Source organism: Delphinus delphis, chromosome 12 (genome assembly GCF_949987515.2).
Source record: "Delphinus delphis chromosome 12, mDelDel1.2, whole genome shotgun sequence".
Classification (NCBI taxonomy): Eukaryota; Metazoa; Chordata; class Mammalia; order Artiodactyla; family Delphinidae; genus Delphinus; species Delphinus delphis.
The window spans coordinates 69,505,815-69,532,086 of NC_082694.2; the positions used below are offsets into that span (position 1 = coordinate 69,505,815).

Genomic DNA, 26,272 nt, shown 5'->3' on the forward strand with positions numbered 1-26,272 from the left:
GGAAGGAGCAGAGCTTGGAAAGGACTGAATGCTGGGAGGGTCTCTGGAGGAAAAGGAAAACAGACTGGGGACGACAGTAAGAATGGCAGCATGGGCAAACAGAGTGAGCAGAGAGCTGCGGACAGATGGAGACCAGCTGTCAGGGCACGCCTGTGCTGTGTGGAAGCGCAATAATAAATGCTGATTTCAGCTTCTCTCTCTAGGAATCCCTTAGGTCAGTCAGAAGATGGCAACTGACCCAATCACCCAAGGTAAGCAGGTGGCGGAGGCCAGACTGCTAACATTTACTGAGTGCTACTATGTTAGGGGCTGTGAAGGCTCATATCACATGGCATTTAACTGAAACAACCTCACAATTGCCCTTGGAGGTGATAGGCTATCTCCACTCGACAGATGATGACTGGAGGTGATGACTAGCCAACATCACACAGCTTCACGGAAAGGAATAGGAGTAGGGGTAATTCTAGACACCAAATAATACCAAAAGCAAAAGGTCTGGACGGTGCTAATAGGCTAACATTTTTATTTACTCGTTTGTTGAACATTTAGGAGACACTTCAAACAAAACACGCTGCTCAAGCACTGTCCATTCTACCCACTAAATCTGTTTCTTAAACTCCTTTCTCCAAACCCACCACCTCAGTCCAGGTCCTTGTCAGCTACCTGGATGGGGACATCACTATTACCTGGATCCTTCTAATTGGTCTCCAGCCTCCGCCCTGTTAGCGCATTGAGCTTGCTAAGATGCAAATCAGATCACAGGGGCAGGCTTAGCACCTGCTAAACGGTACTGTACCAAGAGCCAGATGCTGCACGCCCCCAACCCCCAGCCCCGGAGCTCGCAAGTTTGCAGTGGAAAGAAATGCATAAAGAAAAATTTCAACGTGAGTTAAGAGAACAGCTGTGTCAGTCCCAGGAGGGGCAGGAAGCACTTAACATTGACTGGGATAAAAGGCTGCTTCGCAGAGGAAGTGCCCTTGAGGTGAGTCTTGATAGTTGCTTAGGAGTTCACCAGACAGTGGGGGAGAAGACAGGCATGGGCGTTAAAAACAGAAGCAGAGCAGTGCTTTGGGGATGGTTGATACTTTTGACTTATGAGGATGGAGAATAGGCAGAGCCCAGATCATCCAAGGTCTGGTGGGCTAGGCCAAGAGTGTGGCCACACTAAGTGCTACGGAAGTGCATCAGGAAGTGCACCAGGAAGGCTCGCTGATATGGCAAAGAAGGAAGTGACAGCATTAGATTTACATTTTACATAAAAAATAAAAGTATAAAGTGCTAGAAGGAAACACAGATACTTTTATAAATTTTGGATGGGTTACGATTTTCTTAGCATAACCTAAAGCCAGAAACTATAAAACGTAAGATTGATGTAGATATGACTAAAATAACAATGAAAACCTGTGATGCAGCAAAAGATACCACAAACTCCTTTTAACGAAGACAAATAAAAACTAGTTATGACATGTTTGCACCATATAACTAACCCTAACTAAGGATAACTGTGATACGTAAGAGCACTTATAAATCTTAAGAGAAAGACAAACACTCCAGTACAAAAAATAGGAAAAGGATATGAATAGGTAACCCACAGGGGTAGGGGGACTATAGACAGCTAAGAAGCAAATGAAATAATGTGCATCTTTATTAATAATCGAAGATATGTGAATGAAAACAATGAAATTACATTTTTCACTTATCATAATGGCACAGATAAAAGAGAACAAAGCCCAGAGCAAGTGAGAAAAGCATGGACTCGCTCTCAGACCCATTAGTAGTTCACATTGGTACCATCTCATCAGAAGGAAATCTGCATGAGATCTGTCTGTATGAAAACTTAAAATGTGCATTCCACACCTAAAAACTTCTTCTAAGAAAACGGTTGGACCATTGCACAAAAATGTATTATGTGGGTATTTTGTTGCATTGCTGTTTATAATAGCAAATATTTTGAGAACAAGCTGAAGGTCTATCAACCTGAGGACTGTTTAAGTAAATAATGGCATATTCACACAATAGAAGGCTATGCAGCCATCGAAAAGGATTGTTTAGATCTCTAAGTACTGACATGGGAGGCTGTCTATGATTCAGAGCTAAGTTAAGAAAAGCAGGTTACAGAACAGGACCTGTGGTGTGTGTATCTACTTGTGTATTTACATATAAGTGAGATTTCATATATATATATGAATATTAAATCTCATTTATATGTAAATCACATTTATAAATATTCATCTATATACATAAACTCACACATAAATGAGCTTTCTGCATAAAACGCTATTAACTGCAGTTGTCCCAGAGAAAGGGAATTGCAGCAGGACTCAATCTCTCGGTACTATCTGATTACATAAATATTTTTATAACAAACTAGCTGTGGAATTGACGATAGCCCTGGTCAAGCGAGCAGCAGCATTGGAGTACACTCTGAGGAAGTCTGTGCCAGCGCAGGCAATCCACTAGCAAGTCAACATCTCTTGTACATTTATTCAACTACCATTCATCAGTACATCTCATGGCCTATGGAATCGCTCTGCTCTGATGTCTCACTGGCCCTTCAAACTCATCACATCTAAAACTAAGCTCATCATACTCTTTCTGCACCTGGCTCCTCGTCCAGTGTCCCCTATCTCAGTGAAAGACACTCCACCTCCCACCCTGGGACCAAGCCAGCACCAGGGGCATCATCTTCAATGAAGAGAGCAAATGGGGGCCACCTCCACAGGCAATAGCGAATGGCCCCCTTCCTCCACTCCGTTCACCGGGGCCCCAGACAAGACAGAATCTTTTCAAATGGCTGAAAAGCAGGAGTTGAACACCGTCTCTAACCCGGCCCATCTGGCTGCTGCCCTCCTTGAATGAACAGTTGGAGAGGGGGTGCAATGGATTGTTCGGGGTCCAAAAGCTTTTCCTGGTGGTTGAGTCTGAAAAAGTAGAGATACCTTCATTCACTTAAACAAAAAGAGCTAATGAGCCTTTCCTTCAGCCCTTGCTGGGCTGTGGAGCACCTGCTGTGTAACCGCCAACAAAAGGGATGAATAAGTCTACATCTCTTGAAAGCAAGTAAATGGGAGTAATGGGAAGTCTGGTTGTCTGCCCATCCAATTCACCCTGAATGCCAGCATTTCCTCTTTTTCTTGTTCATCTGCTCCCACTAGAAGAGGGGAGGGGTTGGAACTGATGACAGACTCCCAATTACCTTTATAAACACAATTTATTTCCCTTTCCTTCCCAGAAGGGCTGGCCAGATTCCCTAGGTTCCTAGTCCCTGGCAGCCTCCTCTCCAGCCCCAGCCCAGGCCAAGGACCAATCCCTGAAGACAAGTCTAAAGACTAGAGTCCCACATGCTAAGACACCCAGTTAGGACACCTGGCTCTGGACAAGCCCTGAATGTGCGCTCTACCTCTTCTGCTGTAGAGGGTCAGACCCCAGATTCCACATCAGGTACCAGATGCCTTGCGCCCAAGCCCTGCTTGCTAAAGGGTCCACTATCTCATGACTGGTAGGCTGGCATGCTCTTCCTTCTTGTTGCCTTTTCTGGGAGTCAAGTCCTGCCCATCTGTGTCTGAGGCCCCTCCACCTGTTGGCACACTCTTCTGACACCAACTGCTTCCTCCCACCACCTGTGCCCACACTTCCGTCACTGTGCTCTACCTGCTGTTTTCTGACACATGCCTGGGTTTCTACCAGCTGTGGTCTCCACCATCATGGGTATGCTGCGCAGTGGAACGAAGGTGCTCCAGTGTCTGTGGCTAGTTGTCCCCTCACCCCACCCCTACCCATTCCAGTTCTAGTCCTTCCCCATTTGCCTGCTTCTGTTGAGGGTCATCAAGTGATCCACAGAATGAGGCAGCTTACATGATTAAAACATTTATCTCGTTTACAGTAGCACCAAAAGCATGATGAATTTGACAGAAGGTGTGCAACACTTGTACAACGAAAGCTACACAACAGTGTTAACAGAAACTAGAGAAGAACTAAGTAAATGAAATCTTTACTTTTTTGTGTGTGGATTGGAAGACTCAACATTGTTAAGATGACAGTTCTCCCCAGTTTGATTCAGAGATTCAACACAACCTCAATCAAAATCCTAACAGACCTTCTTATGGATATTGATAAGCTGATTCTAAAGTTATATAAAAATGTGTACAACCTAGAATAGGCAAACTTATTTTGAAAAAGTACAAAACTGGAAGACTTACATTATCTGATTTCAAGACTTACTATAAAGCTACGGTAATCAAGAGAGTGTGGTACTGGTTTAAGAATAGACAAATATACGGGTAGTGCAGAATGGAGCGTCCAGAAATAGGCCTACATATATGTATGGTCAATTGATTTTTGACAAAGTAATTCAATGGAGGAAAAGTAGTCTTTTCAACAAATGATGCTAAGCAAATGTACTTCCATGTGGGGAAAAAATGAATTCAAAATGGATAACAGACCTAATCATAAATACTAAACTATAAACCTCTAAAAGAAAACATAGGAGAAAGTCTTTAGGATCTTGGGTTAGGACAAAAAAAAGCATGAACCCTAAAAGATAAAATTGATAAATGGAACTTAATCAAAATTTAAAACTCTTGCTCTTCAAAAGATACTGTTAAGAAAGTGAAAAGTCATAGACTGGGACAAACTATTTGCAAAACATATACCTGCAAAGGACATATCCAGAACATGAAGAGAATTTCTTTACTCAATAAGAAGGCAAACAATACAATAAAAAATGAGCAAAAGATTTGAAAAGACACTTCACAAAAAAGACACAAATGGCAAATAAGCACATGAAAAGATGTCAACATCATTGATTACCAGGGAAATGCAAATTAAAACCATAATGAAATATCACTACCCATTAGAATGGCTAAACTTAAAAAGACCAGTAATACCAAGGTTAGAATGGATGTGGAACAACTGGAACTCTTGTGCATTGCGGGTAGGAATGTAAGATGGTCCAACCATTTTTGAAAATATTTTGGCAATTTCTCATAAAGTTAGACATACACTTACCATACTACTCAGTAGTCCCACTCTATAGATATTTGCCAGAGAGATATAAAGATATGTGCACACAAAGACTTATCCTTGTAATAACCTTTTTTCATAATAACCCCAAACTGGAAACAACCCTAGCGTCTACCAGCGAGTGAATGGATAAACAAATTGTGAGTACAGTACTAATTCCAAATAAACAAGGGAATAATACTCATTAATAAAAAGGAACTAACTCCCAGAGAATGGGAAGATTTGCAAATCAGATATCTGACAAGGGACTTATATCTAGAATATATAAAGAATTTCTACGACTCTGTAATAAAAAGACATAACCCAATTTAAAAATGGGCAAAGGATCTGAATCAACATTCCTCCAAAGAATATATATGAATGACTAATAAACACATGAAAAGATGCTCATTTAGCAATCCGTGGGATGCAAATCAAAACCACAATGGGATACCACTTCACACCCACTAGGATGGTTATAATAAAAAAGACAGATAATAACAAGTGTTGGCGGGGATGTGGAGAGAAACTGGAAGCTTCATGTACTGCAGTAGAAATGTAAAATGATGCACCTGCTTTAGAAAACAGTCTGGCAATTCCTCAAAAAGTTATAGAATCACTGTATGACCCAGAAGTTCCACTCTTAAGTATACTGTATATCCAAAAGAAATGAAAACATATGTCCACACAAAAACTTACACAAGAATGTTCATAGCATTATTTATAATAGCCAAAAAGTTGAAACAATCCAAACCTCCATCAACTGATGAAAGATAAACAAATGTGTCAAATCCATGCAATGGAATATTATTCAGCAATAAAAAGAGAAGAGGTATTGAGTCACACTACAACACGGGTGAACATCATGCTAAGTGAAAGAAGCCAGTCATGCTGGAGTACATATTGAACCCATTTCTAACGTATGGGCTCCACAAAACCAGGCAATGAGGCTGGATTTGAGCCATGGGATACCATTTGCTTGCCCAATCTATAGCTAGAGTAGGGTTTCCTAGTCTTGGCACGACTGAAATTTTGGGTTGGTTAATTCTTGGCTGCAGGGACTATCCTGTGCATTGTAGCATATTTAGCAGTATTCTTGGCCTCGACCCACTGACGCCAGCAGCACCTGCACAGTTGTGACAACAAAAATGTCTCCAGACATTGCCATATTGGCCCCTAAGGGGCAAACTCCCCCCTGGTAGAGAAACACTGATCTACAGTGATAGCAGATCACTGACTGGGGAGGGAGGAGGAAAGGGGATTGAACAGAAGGAGGCACAAGGGAACTTTGGGTGGTAATAAAAATATTCCATATTTCAATTGTGGTAGTGATTACGCAGGTATATAAATATGTCAAAACTCTTAAATGAACATTGAAAATGGTTATGTATATTTTATGTAAATTACACCCCAGCAAATTTGACTTAAAAGCAACAAAAACGCATTAAAAAGAGGACTGCTAAAGGGAACTCAGAAAAAGAAGAGATATAATTTAGTAGGAATTATATTTAATGCCAAGCATCCTGGCAGTTAGAGCAAAGGGGGAAATGGTTTGGGAGGGAAGGGGAAAACTCTTCTTATTATTGGATAAAAGGGAGGCTCTGATTCACCCAAAGGAAAGGCATTTTGAATCCCAAATAATTCCCTGCTCTCCTCTACCTAAACGAACATTCAAAAGAAGGTCTTAGAATGTTTTCGAGAAAGCAGGTCTGCTCTCTATGTAGATAATTCTAGAAGGAATTTATTGGGTTACTCTTTAAGGAAAATAAGAAACAGATATATTTTATTGCAGTTTTGCAGAAGGAGCAGAAATATTTTCCCAGTGGTCATTTTTAATATAGAGCAAACATCAATAAAAGGCTGAGGAAATATCATTAAATTTTAATTCAGCAATGACATTTCTGTGGAGGTTAAAGTGATATGGTCCAATTATAAATTTACATCTGGTGCTCTAACCTAGAGTAAAAAGCGACACAAATGTATCTTGTACACCCTTGAACTGGTAATGGTAAGGAAGGCGTCTAAATATGGCTCCTCTAGTTAGGCCACCCCAACCCCAGCCATCGCCTATGCCAAGTTCATGCTCCCCACCTCCTCTCCCCTCAGCCTAGTGTTCCAAAATTGAGGAACACTACAGGTGATTCCAGAAGGTATGTGTCCCTCCCTCCCCCATCGGTAGAGCATTCCTATGAAAACCTTCTAAGCAAAGTGGCCTAAAGCAAAGAAGCAATTACCTTAGGACACATCTTGCTAATGGATGCACAAAATAAATCTAGATAAAGTGCTCACAGACACAGTTCAAAGCTCTGGCAGCCTGATGCTGAGACGCCGAGTGTAGTTCCCGGGGAAGGAGCCTGGCGGCGCCACTCCTATCTTGAGGTGCGCGTTGCCTCTGTAAAGGGTCTCAGCAAAACAAAAGCTGAACGCTGTTTTCGCTTTTTGCCTTTGTTCCTAAAAGCAGAAATCCTCTTTCTGTCGGTTAGCGAAAACAGGTACTCATGTAGGTCTTTCGTAAAACTGAAGCAGCCATAAAATGAGCTTTTGAAGCGGGAGATACCTGTACACGTCCCCGGACATAAGTGACCTTGAATCATGAGTGAGGAGGCGGTTTCTTTTTCAGTTCTCTTTTTCTACTTCTGATTACATCATGGAACACCTCTCAGGTGGTGGATGTGTCTCGTCTAATACTTAGCACTTGCTAATTTCTCTTTTTTAACAAAAGAAAGCAAAGTCTAGTTTGTTATTGGAATTTAATAACATCGGTTGGCTTTCATTCTATTTATTTTTCTAGTTATTTATTTATGGCAAACATTTCCATTTATGGTATTGATATAATATTTCTTTTTTAAAAAATTCAAGCTTATTTAAAGAAAAATATTAAGCATCTATCTCATAGATGATATTGTAATAAGAAAAATGGAAAGAAGGTATATAAAAATGACTCAGTTGGAGAGACAATATTCTCGACCAGGGGTCTCCAAACTTTTTCTGTAAAAGGCCTTTGGACCAGTTTGGGTTCTGTCACATATTCTGTTTTGTTTCAAGTAATCCCTTAAAACTGTGACCACCACTCTAAGCTGCTGGTGGTTTGCCCACCCAGGATCTAAAGAGCTGTGCTGTCCAATGAGGTAGCCACTAGCCACGTGTGGTTACTGAGCACTTGAAACTGAGGAACTGAAATTTTAATTGTATTTATTTTTAAGTGACTAAGGCACTATGCAGTGCAGCCAATGATTAAGGAAACATATAACTATTTCATACCAGCCTTAAAAGAAATGGCAATGGAAAGGTAACTCCCTCTCAACCTTCTTTTGACTTTCCCTGCCTCTGCAGTTCATCAATAGTTGTCAATAAATTACATTTTGACGGCAACTCATAGTCATTACAATCAGGAATAAAGCAGGGATGCCTTCTCTGACTACGATTATTAAATGATGTTTGCAATTTGCTTAAAAATGCAATAAGAAAATTAAATCCTCAAGATAAAACGGAAAAAAGAGATAAATTGTGTTATGATTGTATACCTAGAAAACCTATGAAAATTGGTAAGACAACAGATTATAAGATAAATAAAATCAAAATATTTTCTTCCTATGCTAGCAGTCAGCCACTTTGAAATAGAAACAGGAAAAGATATTGTGTTCACAATAGTGAAAACACTGGAAAACACTTATGCATAAAAAAATAAAACACTAAGAATAGTCCAGAAAAGGCAAATCTAAATATAAAGTATTTTCTCTATTTGGATCTATTTTGTTTAGAGGCTGCCCAAGGTTGGGGGTGGAAATGGGAGTAAATGCAAATGGGCTTGAGTTTTCTTTTGGGGGAGATAGAAATTTTCTAAAAGTAAATTGCATGATGGTAACACAACCCTTTAAATATACTAATAAACAGTGAATTGTACACTTATAGTGGGTGAATTTTATTGTATATAAGTTATATCTCAATACAACTTCACACAAAAAGAGACCAAAAACAAAAAACTAAGACAGGCACAGACTCCTATAGAACTTCTCAAAGTACATAAAATAGGATGTAAACACAATGAAACAAATATATTCAGACAGGAAAAGCTAATATCATAAAATGTCAATTATCCCAAAATTAATAGATAAGTGTCATGAAATTCCTATTAGAATTCCCAAAGGGTTTATTTTGAAACAGATAATAATAGAATTGAGAAGAGTCAAGAAAATTATGGAAAGGAATACTGTGGGGTAGGTAAAGGACTTCCTTAGAAATAATAAAAGATACTATATGAAATTACTGTAATTAAATCTGTACGGTATCAGCATATGATTAGACAGAGAAGTGGAAAAGAGTAAGGCAATTGGTAGCAGATTTCAATTAAATCCAACAAAAGAGATATTTCAGTTCAGCAGGGAGAAAAATGATTTACTTAATAATAGATGGTGCTGGCATCCCTGGCTATTTGTCTGGGAGAAAATTAAGCTGGCTCCCTACCTTACAGCTTATACCCAAATCTGTAATCCATCTAGAATTTATTTACATGTAAAACATAAAACAGTTAAAAATATTAGAAGAAAGCCCAGGAAAATACATGTATAACCTAGAAGCAGGGGAGACCTTTTACGTCAATCTAGAAACCCAGAAGCCATAAAAGAAAAGTCACATTTCTGACCTTATAAAAATTTTTAAATGTGATATTACAGAAGATGATCTCATTTGATATAAAAATCATACCATAGAAATAAAGTCAATAAGCAATAAATAGCCTGAGAAAACATGTTTAGTGCATATGACAGCTATGAACTCTTACAAATTGATAAGAAAAATACAACCAGGAGAAAGATGGGCATAGGACATGGATAAGTGATACGCAGAAGAGCAAATCTAAATGACCCACAACATATAGAAAGATGTTCAACCTCGCCAGTAATCAAGGAGATGCAAATAAAAGTCATAATGAGGTGCCACTTCATATCCATCAGAAATGGCAAAAATTCCAGAGTGATGCCTGATGTTGGCAGGACTTGGGGGAGGAGGGGTGGGGGTTGGGAAAGGTTGCGTAGGCATTGCTGATGGAAATGCAAATTATTACACACTTTTGGGAAACAGTCTGAAAGCCTCTATTAAAATTTTAAAAAGATCTCTGACTCAGCAGCTCCACTCGTAGGGCTCCATCCATAGACAAAAAAGCACGAGAACATAAGGAGACATGTACAGAGAGTCTACTGCAGCACTGCTGGTAGGGCAAAAAACCCAGAAAACTGGAAACAAATTGAATGCCCATCAATGGGGAATGGCTGAAAACCTGTGGTACTATCCAAGGGAAAACTCTTTCTCTATTCACAACACTTCTGACACTAACCACCGGAAGCTAGTGCAGACTCTGGAAGCTAAGGGCCCAGTCCCACAAGATTGTCCCCAGCTGCAGATGCCAGTTGTCACCTGTACTTCTGACCATCCAACTATAAATCTGGGGTTCCCACAATGCCCTCTTGGAGTTTGCTAATTCGCTAGAACAGCTCACAAACCTCAGAGAAACACTTTACTTACTATTACTGGATACAACTCAGGAACAGCCAGATGGAAGACATGCACAGGGCAAGGTGTGGGGAAGGGACTTGGAGCTTCCATACCATCTCTGGTGCACCACCCTCCCTGCACCTTGATGTGTTTACCAGTGTGGAAGCTCTCTAAACTCCTTTGGGTTTTATGAAGGTTCCATTACACAGGCATGAGTGATTAAATCACTGGGCCTTGGTGATTAACCTAATCTCCAACTCCTCTTCTCTTGCTGGAGGTGGGGTGACGGGTGAGGGGTGGGGCTGAAAGTTCCAAACCTCCATCATCTAGTTGGTTCCCTTGACAACCAGCTCCATCCTCTGAGTCACCTTATTAGCATAAGCTCAGGGAAGGTGGAAAGGGGCTTATTATGAATAACAAGACACTCCTCTCACACCAATCTCTCAGAAAATTAAGAGTTTTACGAACTCTGTGCCAGGAATTGGGAATGACGACCAAATATATATTTCTTTAATTTATATCAAAACAAAAAAGGGTAGATTGTGGACTAGGGTGCAGATATTGCATTTTTTAAAAAAAAACTTTTGGCCACGCATGTGGGATCTTATTTCCCTGACCAGGGATCGAACCTGCGTCCCCCGCACTGGAAGCGTGGAGTATTAACCACTGGTCCACCAGGGGAGTTCCTGCTTTTTCTTTTTTTCTTTGTGGAGCACAGGCTCCGGACGCGCAGGCTCAGCGGCCATGGCTCACGGGCCGAGCCGCTCTGCGGCATGTGGGATCTTCCCGGACCGGGGCCGGGGCATGAACCTACGTCCCCTGCATCGGCAGGCGGACTCTCAACCACTGCGCCACCAGGGAAGTCCCTATTTTTTTAAGATTAAAAAAAATGAAGCTTCAACAGTCACAAAAGGTGTTTCTCTGTTGGCGCAGTGGTTAAAAATCCGCCTGCCAATGCAGGAGACATGGGTTCAAGCCCTGGTCCGGGAAGATCCCACATACCGCGGAACAACTAAGCCCGTGTACCACAACTGCTGAGCCTGTGCTCTACAGCCTGCAAGCCACAACGACTGAGCCCGCGTGCCACAACTACTGAAGCCTGTGTGCCTAGAGCCCATGCTCCGCAACAAGAGAAGCCACCGCAATGAGAAGCCCGTGCACCGCAACGAAGAGTAGCCCCGGCTCGCTGTAACTCGAGAAAGCCCGCGCGCAACAAGGAAGACCCGTCGCAGCCAATAAATAAATAAGTAAATAAAATTAAAAAACAAAACAAAACAAAAAACAGTCACAAAAGGCCACATTTGATTCCATTTATATGAAATGTCCAGAATAGGCAAAGCTATAGAGATAGAAGGTAGATTTAGTGGTTGCCAGGAGCTGGGGTCAGGGAGGGGAGTGGGAAGTGATTTAGGGGCAAAGCGTTTCTTTTTGGATGATGGAAATGTTCAAAAATTAGAGAATGGTGAAATCATTGAATTGTACACATTACATGGGTGAACTTTATGGTATTTACATTGCATCTCAATAATGCTGTTAAAAAGGCTTCAAAGCCATTTCAAACTTGCATCAGGTGCTTCAAGCTAAGCCTGCAGCGCCAGCTTTAAGAAGCAGTAATAGGAAAGAATGGACACTTCAGCCTGACCCGTAAGTCGAGAAACAGGTCGGAGTGGATGTGCCAGATGTTCCAGGGTATGGTCCAAAAAAGGGACTAAAATGGGAGAATGCCCTCAACAAGCACCCTCTCCACCACCAAAACAAAACACAACAAAAACAATGGAGGACAGGCTGAAACAACTTCTGGAATAGGTTACATACATTGAAAAGGGCCACAAAATGGAGTGTTGACTACCTCCACGACTGCTTTCTAGTACATTCCTAGGCAGAGCTCTATCCCAGTCCCCCCTCCCCACCAACTTGGGCAAAACGCCCTCCCCAACTCTGCTGGACCTCCACCACAGGGGCCAGAAGTGCCCACTAGCCTGATGACTTCCATCAGCCCTGTCGGGGTCAGAGCACAGCTGCTGTCCACCTCTATCTCCCAGAAGTCAGGAGTCGGGGGGCAGGGGGAGGGCGAGCAAAGACTCAGAAAGAGAATGATAAACAAATGAAGCAGTGGGTTCATGGGGTAAAACGGGTGAAGAAAACATGGACTAGAAACAGTGATGCAGGAGAGATGTGAATTCGTTTTCTATGCTGTTTAACAAATTACCACAAACTTAGTGGCTTAAAACAACGCATCTTCATTACCTCCCTTTCTGTGGGCCAGGAGCCCTAAGTTCTCTGCTTTAGAGCCTCACAGGCTGCAGTCAAGGTGTTGGACAGGCTGTGTTCTCATCTGGAGGTCTGACTGGGAAGAACCCACTTCCAAGCTCACTCAGGTTGTTGACAGAATTCATTTCCTTATGGTCATAGGCTTCTAGCTAGAGGCCACCCAGCTCCTAGAGGCCACCCAATCTCCTGCCAAGTGGGCTTTCCCAGCACAGCCACTTGCTCATCAAACTGCGCGTCTAGAGCAAGTTTGCTAGCAAGATGACGGGGTCTTACATCACGTAACAGTCATGGGAATGACATCCCCATCATCTTTGTCGTCTTCTATTGGTTAAAAGCAAGTCACAGGAAGAGATCACACAAAGGTATGAACCCAGGAGTTTGCCTTCACAGCCCTTACAGAGAAAACATGCCCCAAAAGTAACCAGAATGCAAAACAGAATGGAACCAACACTCTACTCTACATGAGGGAACTGATTCTCCAGGAGGATCCAGAGGTCTCTTAACCCGTCATTGGAGACCAGAAAGGGCAATTACCAGAAACTGCCTGCACTGGTACAGCTCACTGGAAGTTAAATTGCCCCGGAGGTTCCTCCTCTGTGAAATGATTAAATGTTGTCTAAGGTTTTTTTTAGCCCCAATATCCTATGTTGACCCCTGGCCCACTGTAGGTGTTCAGTAAGCACCTATTCTTTGAAGGAAGGGATGAAGGAATGAGCACATGCACGCAGCGCTGTGGGAGGTTCATGATGCCTCATTAGTGCTTCTCATCTTCTGCATCCTAAGATTTAAATCAAATTTCCCTGAATAAAAATAAATACGAGGGAAAATATCAGAAATGCTATTTGCGAATCAGTAGTACGTCACCCTCGCTTCCTGGCCCCAAAGCCTTTCTTGTTTTGAACGGGCTACACATTCTGTCTCTTCAGTAGGCTTGAAAGCCCTACGCTGCAGGCTTATGTAGGGGTCCTCCACCTGGGAGTCCATATGAGAACATAAGCCCTGAGCATGAGGCCCAGAATTCTACCCTTCTCCAGTTTTCTCGAGTCTCTGAGAGGTGAGCCAGAACCAACCAGGGCTGCCAAGTTATCGTTATTGTTTATACGGGTAAAATATACACATGATAAACATTTAAAACTATAGAAATAGTGAAATGTTCCCCAGTCCCCTCCTCCAGAGACAAGCACCACCATGGATTTTCTTGTGTTTCTTTCCAAGGAGAGTCTGTGCATATTTAAGCATATATGTATATATTTTATATCACATAAATGGCAAACATGCATTAAATATTGGTCTGCCTGCTTTCCTTTCTATTCACTGATATATACTGGATGTTGTTCTTTATCAGATCAGAAATTATCTGCCTTATTTTTTTCAAATGGCTACATAATATTTCTTTGTAAGGATGGATCATAATGTATTTAACTAGCTCACCAATGCTGAGAATTTAGGTTGGGTCTAATTTTTTTGCTCGTACAAATAATGCTGCAATAATATCCCTTCCTATTTTTCGTCGTGCACATATACTTGTACATCTTTAGGATAAATTCCCAGAAGTGGTACTGCTCGGTTAAAGGGTGTGTGCACTTTTCGTTTTGATAGATGGTGCCAAACTGCAAGTCTGCTGGTTTGAGCTGGGAAGGAATTGTGACAGTCTCAGCAGCAACATAGCACGGCTGTCACAGATCAGAGCTGCCGATAGAATCTAGTCTCCATCTCCTCACTGTACAGAGGAGGGACCTGAACCATTGTGACTGAACTTCTCAGGTGCTCTCTATTCCCTCTGCACCAGCTATCCTATTGTCCAGCCTGTTCCTTTGACAATCATGTACTTTGACAATACTGTTCTATACCTTCATGTAGCTCAAAGCACCTAACTTTAGCACCTAGAGAATACCATTAGCTCCACTTACTGAGTGCTTACGACGTACCCACCAGGCTCCCTGCATGTTTTCCCTTGAGTCCTCCTTATAAACCTATGAGAAAGATATTAACAACCCTTTAAATCACAAGGAAACCGAGGCTTGGGAAGATTAGGTGACTTTGTCCAAGATCTCTCACGTCTAGAAAGTAGCAGAGTCAGGATTCAAACCCCATCTCTCTCCCACGTGCAAGCTCCTTCCTGGAAATTACACTGCTCCTTGCAGGCACTCAGGAAATATGTGAGAGGAGGTTTGAGCCCATCTCGAATAACAGCTCAGTGCAACTTAAGTCCAGTTACTGGATGGTTAGCAAACCTCTCCCGCTTGCTAGGCTGCTCCAACAGCCATTTCTGGTCCTGGCTATTGGCATTCTACTGGCAGATATTTAGAATTTAACTAAGTATTGGATGCTTCTCATAACTGTTTCATCTCTTTGCAACTTTCATTTTTTTCACTATGGCCAACTTTTGGTGCTACCTGCTATTGAGACAACACAATTTTACAGAATTTATTGGTAAAATTGCCTTAGCTTGGAGTCCTTTGTGCTCCAAATTATTATTACATGTCCTGTTTGTAAAATGATTGATTATCTCAGACAATTTTATTCCTACATTTACACAAGTTCTTTGATAAACAACTTGCCAGCTAAGACCGATTAGAAGGCATTCTCTGATCAGGGAACTTTGTGACACATATTATGCATTTCAAGGAATTAACACACATTTATGCATTTCTCCTTACGTGAGAGCTATCAGGTATTATGAGTAAAACTGCATCCCCCACACCAAAAGCTTTTTTTAAGGGAATCTCAATTTTCAAAAACATATTATCAGCTGGGTAATAAAATCATGTGTGTGATTTTCACAAAGATGTAAACACTATCTAAAATTTTAAAAATCGGGGACTTCCCTGGTGGCGCAGTGGTTGGGAATCTGCCTGCCAATGCAGGGGACACAGGTTCGAGCCCTGATCCGGGAAGATCCCACATGCCGTGGAGCAACTAAGCCTGTGCACCACAACTACTGAGCCTGTGCTCTAGAGCCCACGTGCCACAACCACTGAAGTCCACGTGCCTACAGCCCGTGCTCCGCAACAAGAGAAGCCACTGCCTTGAGAAGCTCGCGCACCACAGCGAAGAGTAGCCCCTGCTCTCGGCAACTAGAGAAAGCCTGCGCACAGCAGCAAAGACCCAACGCAGCCATAAATAAATAAATAAATTTATTAAAAAATAAGGCTCCCCTGGTGGTGCAGTGGTTGAGAGTCCGCCTGCTGATGCAGGGGACACGGGTTCGTGCCCCGGTCCGGGAAGATCCCACATGCCGCGGAGCGGCTGGGCCCGTGAGCCGTGGCCGCTGAGCCTGCGCGTCTGGAACCTGTGCTCCGCAACGGGAGAGGCCACGACAGTGAGAGGCCCGCGTACCGCAAAATAAATAAATAAATAAATAAATAAATAAAAATATAAAAATCGAACATAATCTAAATGTTCATCAGTAAGTAAATGTTTAAATATAGTATATTCCAATGAAATGATAGGCAGTCAGTTACAAGTTTACATTTCTAAATTAGGTAGAGACACAGAAAAGTTTTTTTCCAATGACAGAACAAAATACAAAATAGTATCCATGTTGTGGTTACACCTCTGTAAAAATTACATTGAGTATAGGGACAAGGATTTGATGAAACGCAAACATTACACTAACTGTATTAGCAAAATGGTCTAAAGTGGTTTTATAATTGATTAAATATTGGAATATACATTTTAAAGAACAAAATTAAATCCTATATTAAAAGAGATATGAAATATCTAAGTGCTTAAGGGACTCGGAGTTCAAGCAGTAAACCTAGGTTTTAAAGCAGTGATAAATCTGATCTCACTCACTTGGTTATATGAGGACCAATACCAAACATGAAAGGCCACATGACAGGAAAATATTCTTTATCAGGAACAACTTGGGCTGTGAATGGGTCTCATAAGCAAAACCCAGCCAAGTTAGGAATTCATGACTGCCTTGTTATGCTCCTTTGGTGGCAAAGGTTTCATTACCATCATCCTGTAATTGTACCTACATCGCTGCTCTTGATCTATACTGGCCAAATTTATCGCTGCCGTCTCTCCTGGGCCAACAGTGAAGACCAGCTGTGGAGAGGAGATGGGTTTGCCTATATCCACAATCTGGTTAGAGGCTACTGCTCATATCTTTGTGCCTCATCTTTATCGTTTTTTAGTAGTTGCAGGGGTTTTTCTGTTATAATCACATTGTAATGGGAACTATACTCAATATTTTATAATAACCTATAAGGGGAAAGAATCTGGTTGGTTTTTTTGGGGGGAGAGGTGGGCGGGCACCGTACCACGTGGCATGTGGGATCTTAGCTCCCTGATCAGGTATGGAACCCACACCCCCTGCAGTGGAAGCGCAGAGTCTCAACCACTGGACCACCAGAGAAGTCCCAGGGAAAGAATTTGAAAAAAGAATGTGTGTGTGTGTGTGTGTGTGTGTATACATATATATATATGAATCAGTTTGCTGTACACCTGAAACTAACAAAACATTGTAAATCAACTCTACTTCAATTACAAAAAGAGGAAAAAAAGAAAATAAATAAATAAGATTAACACCCCCCATAACATGTGCGTTTTAAGTCTTTTTAGAAAAACCCACAAAAAATGAGATGCTATACTTCTAATTCCCAAATAAGAAATATGAACTTTGCAATTACAAGCTGACACTTTTTTTTGGGGGGTGGGGGGGGTACGCAGGCCTCTCACTGCTGTGGCCTCTCCCGTTGCGGAGCACAGGCTCTGGACGTGCAGGCTCAGCGGCCATGGCTCACGGGCCTAGCCGCTCCGCGGCATGTGGGATCTTCCCGGACCGGGGCACGAACCTGTGTCCCCTGCATCGGCGGCGGACTCTCAACCACTGCGCCACCAGGGAAGCCCTACAAGCTGACTCTTTTGAGGCGTTTTTTAAGCCACAGAAATCACACAATTCACAACTGCTATCTGACTCAATACAAGAAATCCAAAATAGTTAACCGAATAAATCTCACTTGTTAATCTTGTTCAAGGCTGACAGGACATCTCTGGAATGATCTCTGGACCCATGTTGCAATTATAATCTGATTCTCAGCTTTTCCTTAAGAAACAGGAGTAAGGAAATTGCTGTAGCAAGACCAAGGCTGAAGCACATCCTTGGTCTTTAGTTTAGAAATGTTCACTTCAGCTACTGTAGAACAGTCAGACACAGCTAAAGTTCTAATTTTTTTGCTGAAGAATAAGAGTTGAAAACCAACCTCTGATCAAGCCACTAAATTATGCCAGCATTTAGGGCTTCTAAAAACAGTTTAATCACAGCGTTGCATGCCTTGGGATTGACTTTTTTAAAAAAAATTTCACCATTAATCTTACTATTTGGTGTGGTCTACTAAAACACAACATATGCATATCCTTGACCTGAATTCTACTCCTAACTATATACCCAAGAGAAACACACATTTGTTCACAAAAGACAGGTACTAGAATGGTCACAACAGCACTATTCATGATAGCACCAAACTAGAAGCTAGCCAAATACCCATTAACAACACAATGGATAAATAAATTGTGGTACATTTACACAATGGAATGCTATATAGCAATGAAAATGAGCATACAAAATGCAACAAACGTAACACTGAGCAAAAGAAGCCCCTTTTTGAAAGAGTACCCACTATCTGATTCCATCTATAAAAAGTTCAAAAATAGGCAAAGCTGATCTATGCTGATAGGGGTCAGAGAACTTGGAGGAAGAGCAGTGACTGGGAGGGGACTTAAGGGGGGTTTTGGGATATGCACTGGTAAGCTGTTTCTTCATCAGGTGCTGATGACATGGCCATGTTTAGTTTGTGAAAATTCAGTAAGCTATACACTTACGATTTGTATACTTTTCTGTATGTGTTATACTTTACTAAAAAGTTTATAAAATAAAAATATTTTAAAAATACACTCTCAATCCCCAATGTTACTGTTTTATGTATGTGTGTGGCCCAAATATTTGGCAGTATGCCAAACTTAAAACATTCCGAGTAACTTTCTTAAAGTTGAGTTTCATGTCTGTTGGAAACAGGAGCAAAAAGGCATTAAAGGAAAAACTTGGGAGCTACATTTGATTTTTTTTTTTTTTTTTGCGGTATGCGGGCCTCTCACTGTTGGAGCCTCTCCCGTTGCGGAGCACAGGCTCCGGACGCGCAGGCTCAGCGGCCATGGCTCACGGACCCAGCCGCTCTGCGGCATGTGGGATCTTCCCGGACCGGGGCACAAACCCGTGTCCCCTGCATCGGCAGGCGGACTCTCAACCACTGCGCCACCAGGGAAGCCCTACATTTGAATTTTATAACAGAATGAATATATTGATCTACAAAGACGAAAATCTGGTTGAAGCGCTAAAAATGGGAAAGGAGGCGACTTCTCCATAAATAGTGGTCATGCTCTGCGGAAGGACAAAGGGAAGGACAGGACCAGACAAAAGCAGGGAGAATAAAGACCAAAGGCCTGAGAAATTAGAGGGAGCCCATGGCGGATTTGAAATCAACAAAGGGAATGCTTGTCAGTGGACAACAAAGGGACACAAATATGGTGTGACTGAGTCCTGGGCACTGCTACTGTGTACAGGACACATTCACAAGGAGTTGAGGCAGTGACAGGTCCAAAAATCTTTGCTAAAGCCAATGAAAATGGGTAGATGTTGGGAGGTGGGGAGGTCAATTCAGAATGCAGATATTCTCCTGTCTTTTTTTTTTTTGGCTGCGCTGAACGGCACACAGGATCTTAGTTCCTGACCAGGGATCGAACATGTGCCCCCTGCCGTGGAGGCGTGGAGTCTTACCCACTGGGCCACCAGGGAAGTACCTCTCTTGTTTTGATTCAAGAGAGTCTAGTCATTCATAAAACCTCAACCTCACTTGGGCCAAATGATTTTAAATTTAAGTGGGGAGTTAGAGATCTCAGTGGCTGGAAAATCCTGTAAAGTATCATCTCAATCTTCCGGTTGGTCATTCTTTCAATATTATCCACTGAATGCTTGCTCTGAGCATTATTTTGTGCTAGAAGCTACATGGATGAAAAAAGAGGTCCAAATTCTATTTTCAACAAGGTAAGGCCCACCATTTTGCAGTGGGATAAATAGCCCATTGCTAAATTCTTTAGTTTATTGTAAATCTTATACCCAACAAGTAAGCTTCTGATCCTGGGGTAGTGTTTAAAAGCACGGACCTGGGGCTTCCCTGGTGGCGCAGTGGTTGAGAGTCTGCCTGCCAATGCAGCGGACACGGGTTCGAGCCCTAGTCCGGGAAGATCCCACATGCCGTGCAGCAACTGGGCCCATGAGCCACAACTACTGAGCCTGCGCGTCTGGAGCCTGTGCTCCGCAGCAAGAGAGGACGCGACAGTGAGAGGCCCGCGCACCGCGATGAAGAGTGGCCCCCACTTGCCACAACTAGAGAAAGCCCTCGCACAGAAACGAAGACCCAACACAGCCAAAAATAAATAAATTAATTAATTAAAAAAAAAAACAAACCACGGACCCTGTGATAGTTTTTTGTGTCAACTTGGCTAGGTTTTAGTAGTCAGTTTTTCAATCAAACACACATCTATACGTGTTGCTGGGAAGGTATTTTATAGATGTGGTTAACATCCACAGTCAGTTGACTTTAAGATTTTCCCCAATAATGTGGGTGGGCCTCATACAATCAGTTGAAAGACCTTAAGAGAAAAACTAAGGTTTCCCAGAGGAAGAAGAAATTCTGCCGTAAGACTAACCATTATGGGGCCCACGTAACCTCAGCTCCCACATGAAAGCTTCCAGCCCTCTGGCCTGCCCTACACACATCAGACTCGCCAGCCCCCACAGCCACATAAGCCAATCCTTATTGGTTCTGTTTCTCTGGAGAACCTCAACTTATACAGACTCTGAGCAGGCCCTTTGGGTTCGAAGCTTGGCTCTGCCACTTCTCTAGCTGGCTGGTTTCTGTACCTCCGTTGCTTCATCTGTAAAGTGGGAATAATGACAGTACCGTACTTAACTCACAGGAACTAGAACAACCCCTCACACAGAGTTAAGTGTTTTGAAAATGTTTGTTAAATAAGTAATTCTGTGCTGCCAAGTTTATTTCTTAGCTGGAAAACTTGAGCTAAGAAATAAACTGAACAATTTTTATTCCCAACAACTTGCCACCAACCAAACATGATCGCTCTTTCCCACACCAAGAACAGAACATCCTCGGAACAACAGCGTCTCACCAGTTATGGATGCCTGATTGTCCTTTAGATGGTGTAGGAGCAGGGTGAGTTGCCAGGCCAACTCTATATACAGGGACAATTTGGCAAAGCTGGGGTCAGAGCACTTCTGGAACATTCTTAACTCTGCAAGTTCTCAGCTGCTCAAAACAGCTGTGTTTAAAGAGGCTCAGACTCAGCACAGAGCTATTCCTACTATTTATAAGGGTGGGAGCTTCAGAAAGGTGTCCTAATCATTCTTTCTGTTCCCACTATCGATCCCTACAGCAGCTTGCTCCAGACCCTGGTGATATCCGCACCGGCTTGCCCCGGATGAAAGATTAAATGGGGAATCAAAATGTTTTTATGGGCACACATTCTGGGGTAAGGGTATGACGATGGTGCTGATGGTGCTAACTAACATGTATCGAGCACTTACTAGGCGCCAGACTCTGGTCTCAGTGCTATACATATATTAACTCATATAAACCTCATTGTACAGAAGAAGAAACTGAGTCCCTGAGAGAAAAATAACTCATCTAAGGAGAGACGGACAGAAAGTGGCAGGGCTCGGATTTGACCCCAGGCTTCCTGGCTCAGACCAAGGCTCTCCCTCCTGTGTACATTGTCTCTGAGTCTGGATTGTGAGGAGGGAGTCGAGGTGGGAGGAGACAAGGGAACGAGCACAAAACTGGGCTGTGATTGATGAGAGGGTATGGGAGGGTCAGGGGATGCTATGGTTAAGTCCATTTATTTCAAATGGAAGAAATTTCGAAGATTGAAACAGAACAAACCATATACAATATTCTTTCACAAATTTTTTTTTAAAGTATATAATGTGTCTGCTTTTATACATATATATCAAAGTTCATTAAAGATTCATACCACAGTATTTGAACCTTTCATCTTCATATAAAAAATTTAAGACAAAGTGATTTTGAAATTATGTCTTATTTATTCACTAGCAGCGCAAGAAAATCAAACACCTTCTTGTTATTCTCATTTGACTTTATTTCATACCAACTTCTCCCTACAGGTTCTCACACTGACAAAGATTTCCTATATTATTATTCTTCTATAAGCTCCTGTCAACTAAGTCTTAGAAGACTTTTCTGAAAAAATTTTCTTATAGCTCAGAAAACAAAAATGTATGAACAGGATCAGATTCTATCAGAATTTGTTTAGTTTTGACACCAGAAGGATAACTTACATACTCTTTTCTAATAATACCAACTTCTCTGGCTCTCAATATTTATCTAAATCCTAACTTACCCCAGAGATTTGTCCACAGTTGTGATGGCCTTTGGCCTACAGTTCCCTGGAGCTGAATTCTGTGTCAGAGGAGCAGTTATTATTAAGGAGGGAGAATTCTTAGATATCCATGGCAGGACAAGGAGAGGTGGAGGTACCACAGATGAAGCCACACCAAGTCTTCAAACCAGATTTTGGCCAGTTGTGCAGAGTTGCCTGAGTAACTGTTTCCAGAGGTGGAAACGTGCAGTGCATTGAGAATACTGAAACCACTCTGGCTTACATCTACATCTTGGAGAGGCTATGCTGAAAACAGCCAGTTGTTCATGTCCCTAGCTGAGCTCCCCAAGGGCACCCTGGAATTCTGGGTACATAAAGTCCTTCTCTGGAGCCACTCGTCTCTCCCCTCTGTCTCCCAGGCATTTTCACAGGAGGTGGGAGGGGGGCGTGCTGACTTCTCTCTATCTTCCCCATAGAAATGGGCTGGTCATACTGGCATCCCTCATCTATGAACTGACTCCCCATGGGGAAAAAATTGGGTTGGATATTCACACAGTGCTTTCACAGGATTACACCCTTAAATCCATAAGTTCCTTCAAGAAGAATAAACCAACAAAACATTCCCTCCTGAAACTTTTCCTTTGGGAAATGACATGAAAACACACTTCCCATTTGAGCTTTTTCATAAGAAAAAACTTTCAGCATCAGATTTTGGGTGTTCTAATACTGAGATTCCTGGTTTTCACTCACTCTGGAGATAGATAGGTCTATTAATTTAATTAAACACATCCAATGAACAACATTCCAGCTAGTCCTTTGTAAATTCTGAGAGGCACCTCCTCAAAGCACCATCCTTTAAAAGCAGCAGGATATAGCTTACTGCTGCTGCCACTGGGTACAGCCCAGATGGGAGGACCTCACGTTGGCAGCAACCATACGTTTTGGGCAAGAGCCAACAGTCACATCACAGTCCCTCACCTTATGCATCAACCTGAGTAAAACCTAGAGGTTTCAAGGCTAGGCTAAGAGAGCCGAAAGGCTCATCGGTCAAATTCATGCCAAATATGTCACACCGATTTGTCCTATGATGCTCTGACTGTCATTTAGCCAAGCTTCCTCCACTCCTGGAACAAAAATGCTTCTGCCTTGCTTTTTTTTTGTTTTTCTTTTTTTTAAATGAATGACCATTTAAAAGTATAAATCTATGCTAAAGAGTCACCTTTAATATCAGCTAAACAATCATCAAAGAAAACCTATCAAACAGAATGCTACTTTCTGGCTGTCATTTCACATGTCAAGACGCTGCGCGCGGCGTGAAAGATACTTAGACAGCAAGCAAGACTATGAGTGCATGGAAAGCTCTGCTGAACCCCTTTTTGTGTTTGCATTTCTGTCCATCTGCTTTCCCATGGGCAAGGAGATGCCTCTTATCATAGAGCCATCCCTGTCTTAGGTCATCAGACAATACCAGCCAAAACTGCAGGATGGATAAGCTGGCTTGGGTGTGGTCACTGGCAAAGGGAAGCACTGGTCCCCTGGCTGCCGGCTCTAAGGCCAGGAGTGGCACCCGTGGCGGGTAATCTCCACGACAGCTTCTCCCCATTTTACCACAGTCCGCACCGGCCCTAACTACTCCCTCTAGGAACACACAGCAGACCTTCGAGGTGGGCCGCCTCGCCAGACAAAGCCGGCTACTCAGGGAGCCCGCTCAGTACCGAGGCAACCTCCACAGGTCGCCCCAGACCGTCTTGGTGGTTGGTCAACAGCAAGGGGCAGGGGGCGGTGCCGCAGCCAGAAGGTACCAAACCCAGGGGCGGCGTCTGTCTGCCGGTGCCACAGTCTAGGGGGACGCGCCACTCACACCAGGGAATTAACGGCGGGGCTCGGTTCCCCAACACAAACCCCAAGAGACGAGCACGTGCCCTGTGATTTCTCCGGGAGCATTTTCTGCACCAGAAAACTGCGCACTTCATTTCTGGGGTGGGGGGGCGGCCCTAGTTCGCTGTCGGGCGGATACCAGTGTCGGCTATTGTTCTCCGGGTCTGTCGGGCGGGAGGCGTCCCTCATTCTGCCTCCCTGGCAGCATCTGCCACTGGACCAAGCCTTTCAGCTCTGCGAAGAAAAGGGTGTGCCTGCGGCGCTGCGGATTATCTCAAAACCCTAAACGAGTCCCTACGGGCTGGTGTCAAGCCGGGAGACAAAGCTCCTCGCGGGGACAGCCAGTTCGGTCCCGGATCCGCCATCCTGGGTTCGTCGCCCGGTGCAAGAGCCACGCCCAGCCAGCCACAGGACAGCCAGGCCCATCGCCAGAGCTGAGGGTCTTCAGGCCCGAGACCCGCGACCCCAGCTGCCTGCCCCTCCCTTCCCCGGAGACCTCCCTCCCCAGGGAGACCCCTCCTCCTCACCGCGCTGGTCTCCTCCTCCCCAGCGTCTACCCGCCTCAAACCCAGGCAGTCTCCACCCTCCAGCATCCCTCCTCCCCTCCACATTCTTCGTCAGCCCCAGCCTCGCCTCGCGCCACCTGCTCCAAGCTCCGTCCCTCCCTCCTCAGACCCTTCTCTTTCCTCCTCAAACCCTAGTCTCCAGTTTACCCCTCTTCCCAGATCCAGTCACCTGTCCCCACCCAGCTTCCCTATCTCCCATTTCCCCCATCTATGCTCAAACGCAGGCCTCTCCTCCGCCTCTCTCCATCCCAGCTTCTCTCCAGCTCGGACTCCTGCCTCCTCCCCGGGCCTGGGGCGTCGACGTCTCTCGCTCGCCAAGATCGATGCAGCCAGAAGGGCTCCCGCGCTGGGCTCAAGCGCAGGGACCCAGCTTGGCGCCCGCCGAGAGGGCCGGGCCGCAAAAAAGCGGCCTTTGTCGTTCAGACAGGTGCCTCGGAGGCGGCTGGCGAATCGTCCTCAGGCGTCCGCTCCGTTAGCCGGACGGGTGGACGGGCCGCCGGGTCCGGTTCAGGCTGGGCAAACCCCAACCCGGAGGGGAGAGGGACAGAGGGTGTCTGCGGATGGGAGTGGGGGCAGAGGACGGCGCCGATCTAAGACTGGGGCCGGACGGGCCCACGGCCAGCAAGCCCCCACCCAGCCTTCCAGCTATTCACTGCGCCTCGACGACTGAGGCTGGGCGTCTACTGTGTGCTAGGAGTGAACCCCCTTCAACCAAGCTGCCTCCTCACCCCAGTTCTTTGCAATCCCACGAGCACCTATTAAACGCCTACTATGAGCAAGGCACCGCTCGGCGCTCTGGGAGCTCTGTGGGCTTACAAAGAGGAACCGATTCGGGCCCCAGTTTAGCCCGGGAAGGCTGCCGCCATTCCCAAACCACACTTCCCGCCGCGTCCCCCGCAGCCGGGCCCCTAGGCGCACCCGGACCCCGGCCCTATTGTGCGCCTCCCAGAGAAACAGAGACTGTGTGAGATGGATGTCCCAGCCCGGGGAGAATAAGCCCACCGCCCACCCTGCCATCACCCACTCCTCCGGGATGCCGCGGCTGCGAGGGTCCGTCGGTTGGTGGGTTCTCCTCCGGTCTCGCCGCGGCGCCGGAGCTGCGGGTGCTCGGGGCGGCGGCGGCTGCACGCTCGCTCGCTCGCTCGATCGCCGCCTTGGCGCGCCGGGCGCTGGAGTCAGAAGCCGCGAGCAGGGGAGGGGTCTTGGGTGGAGGCTGGAGGCGTCCTCGGCCAATCACTGAAGCGACGGCTCCTCCCCAGAGCTCCCCACCTCTCGCTAGCAGGTTAGGGAGAGGCGGGGACCGGCGGCGCCTGGCGTCCTCGGCGCCTCTCGCGGCTGCCGCTTTGGGACTACAACTCCCGACAGGCCCTGCCGCAGGGCCAGGGTCCGAGAGGGGACGGAGGACGCAGCCCGAGAACCCGCCGACCTCCTGGCGCCCTTCTCCGCGTTCCTTTGGATTTCCATGGTGACTCAAGGCACTTCACAAAGCCCGGGCGCTTGGACGCGCTGATGCACGGGTCCCCTGGGACGGCTACCGCCTCCCCTCCCCCTGCAGGACCCCACCCGAGGGGCTGAAACAATGCCCCAGTCGCCTCTCCCGGGCTGCTGCCGGGCTTCCCCTTCCCTGCAGGCCGGGCTAAGGC

The 26,272-nt window shown here is 44.5% G+C and overlaps 1 protein-coding gene across 1 annotated transcript in view; it reads right to left on the bottom strand.

Moving 5' to 3' along the window:
- DPYSL5 (dihydropyrimidinase like 5) overlaps positions 1 to 25,749 on the bottom strand; it is an 88,630-nt gene extending 62,881 nt beyond the window's left edge. The window contains exon 1 of the mRNA XM_060026959.1: positions 25,654 to 25,749. The gene's annotated coding sequence lies outside the window, so the exon portion shown is untranslated. The remainder of the gene's footprint in view (positions 1 to 25,653) is intronic.
- Positions 25,750 to 26,272: the final 523 nt, after the last annotated feature.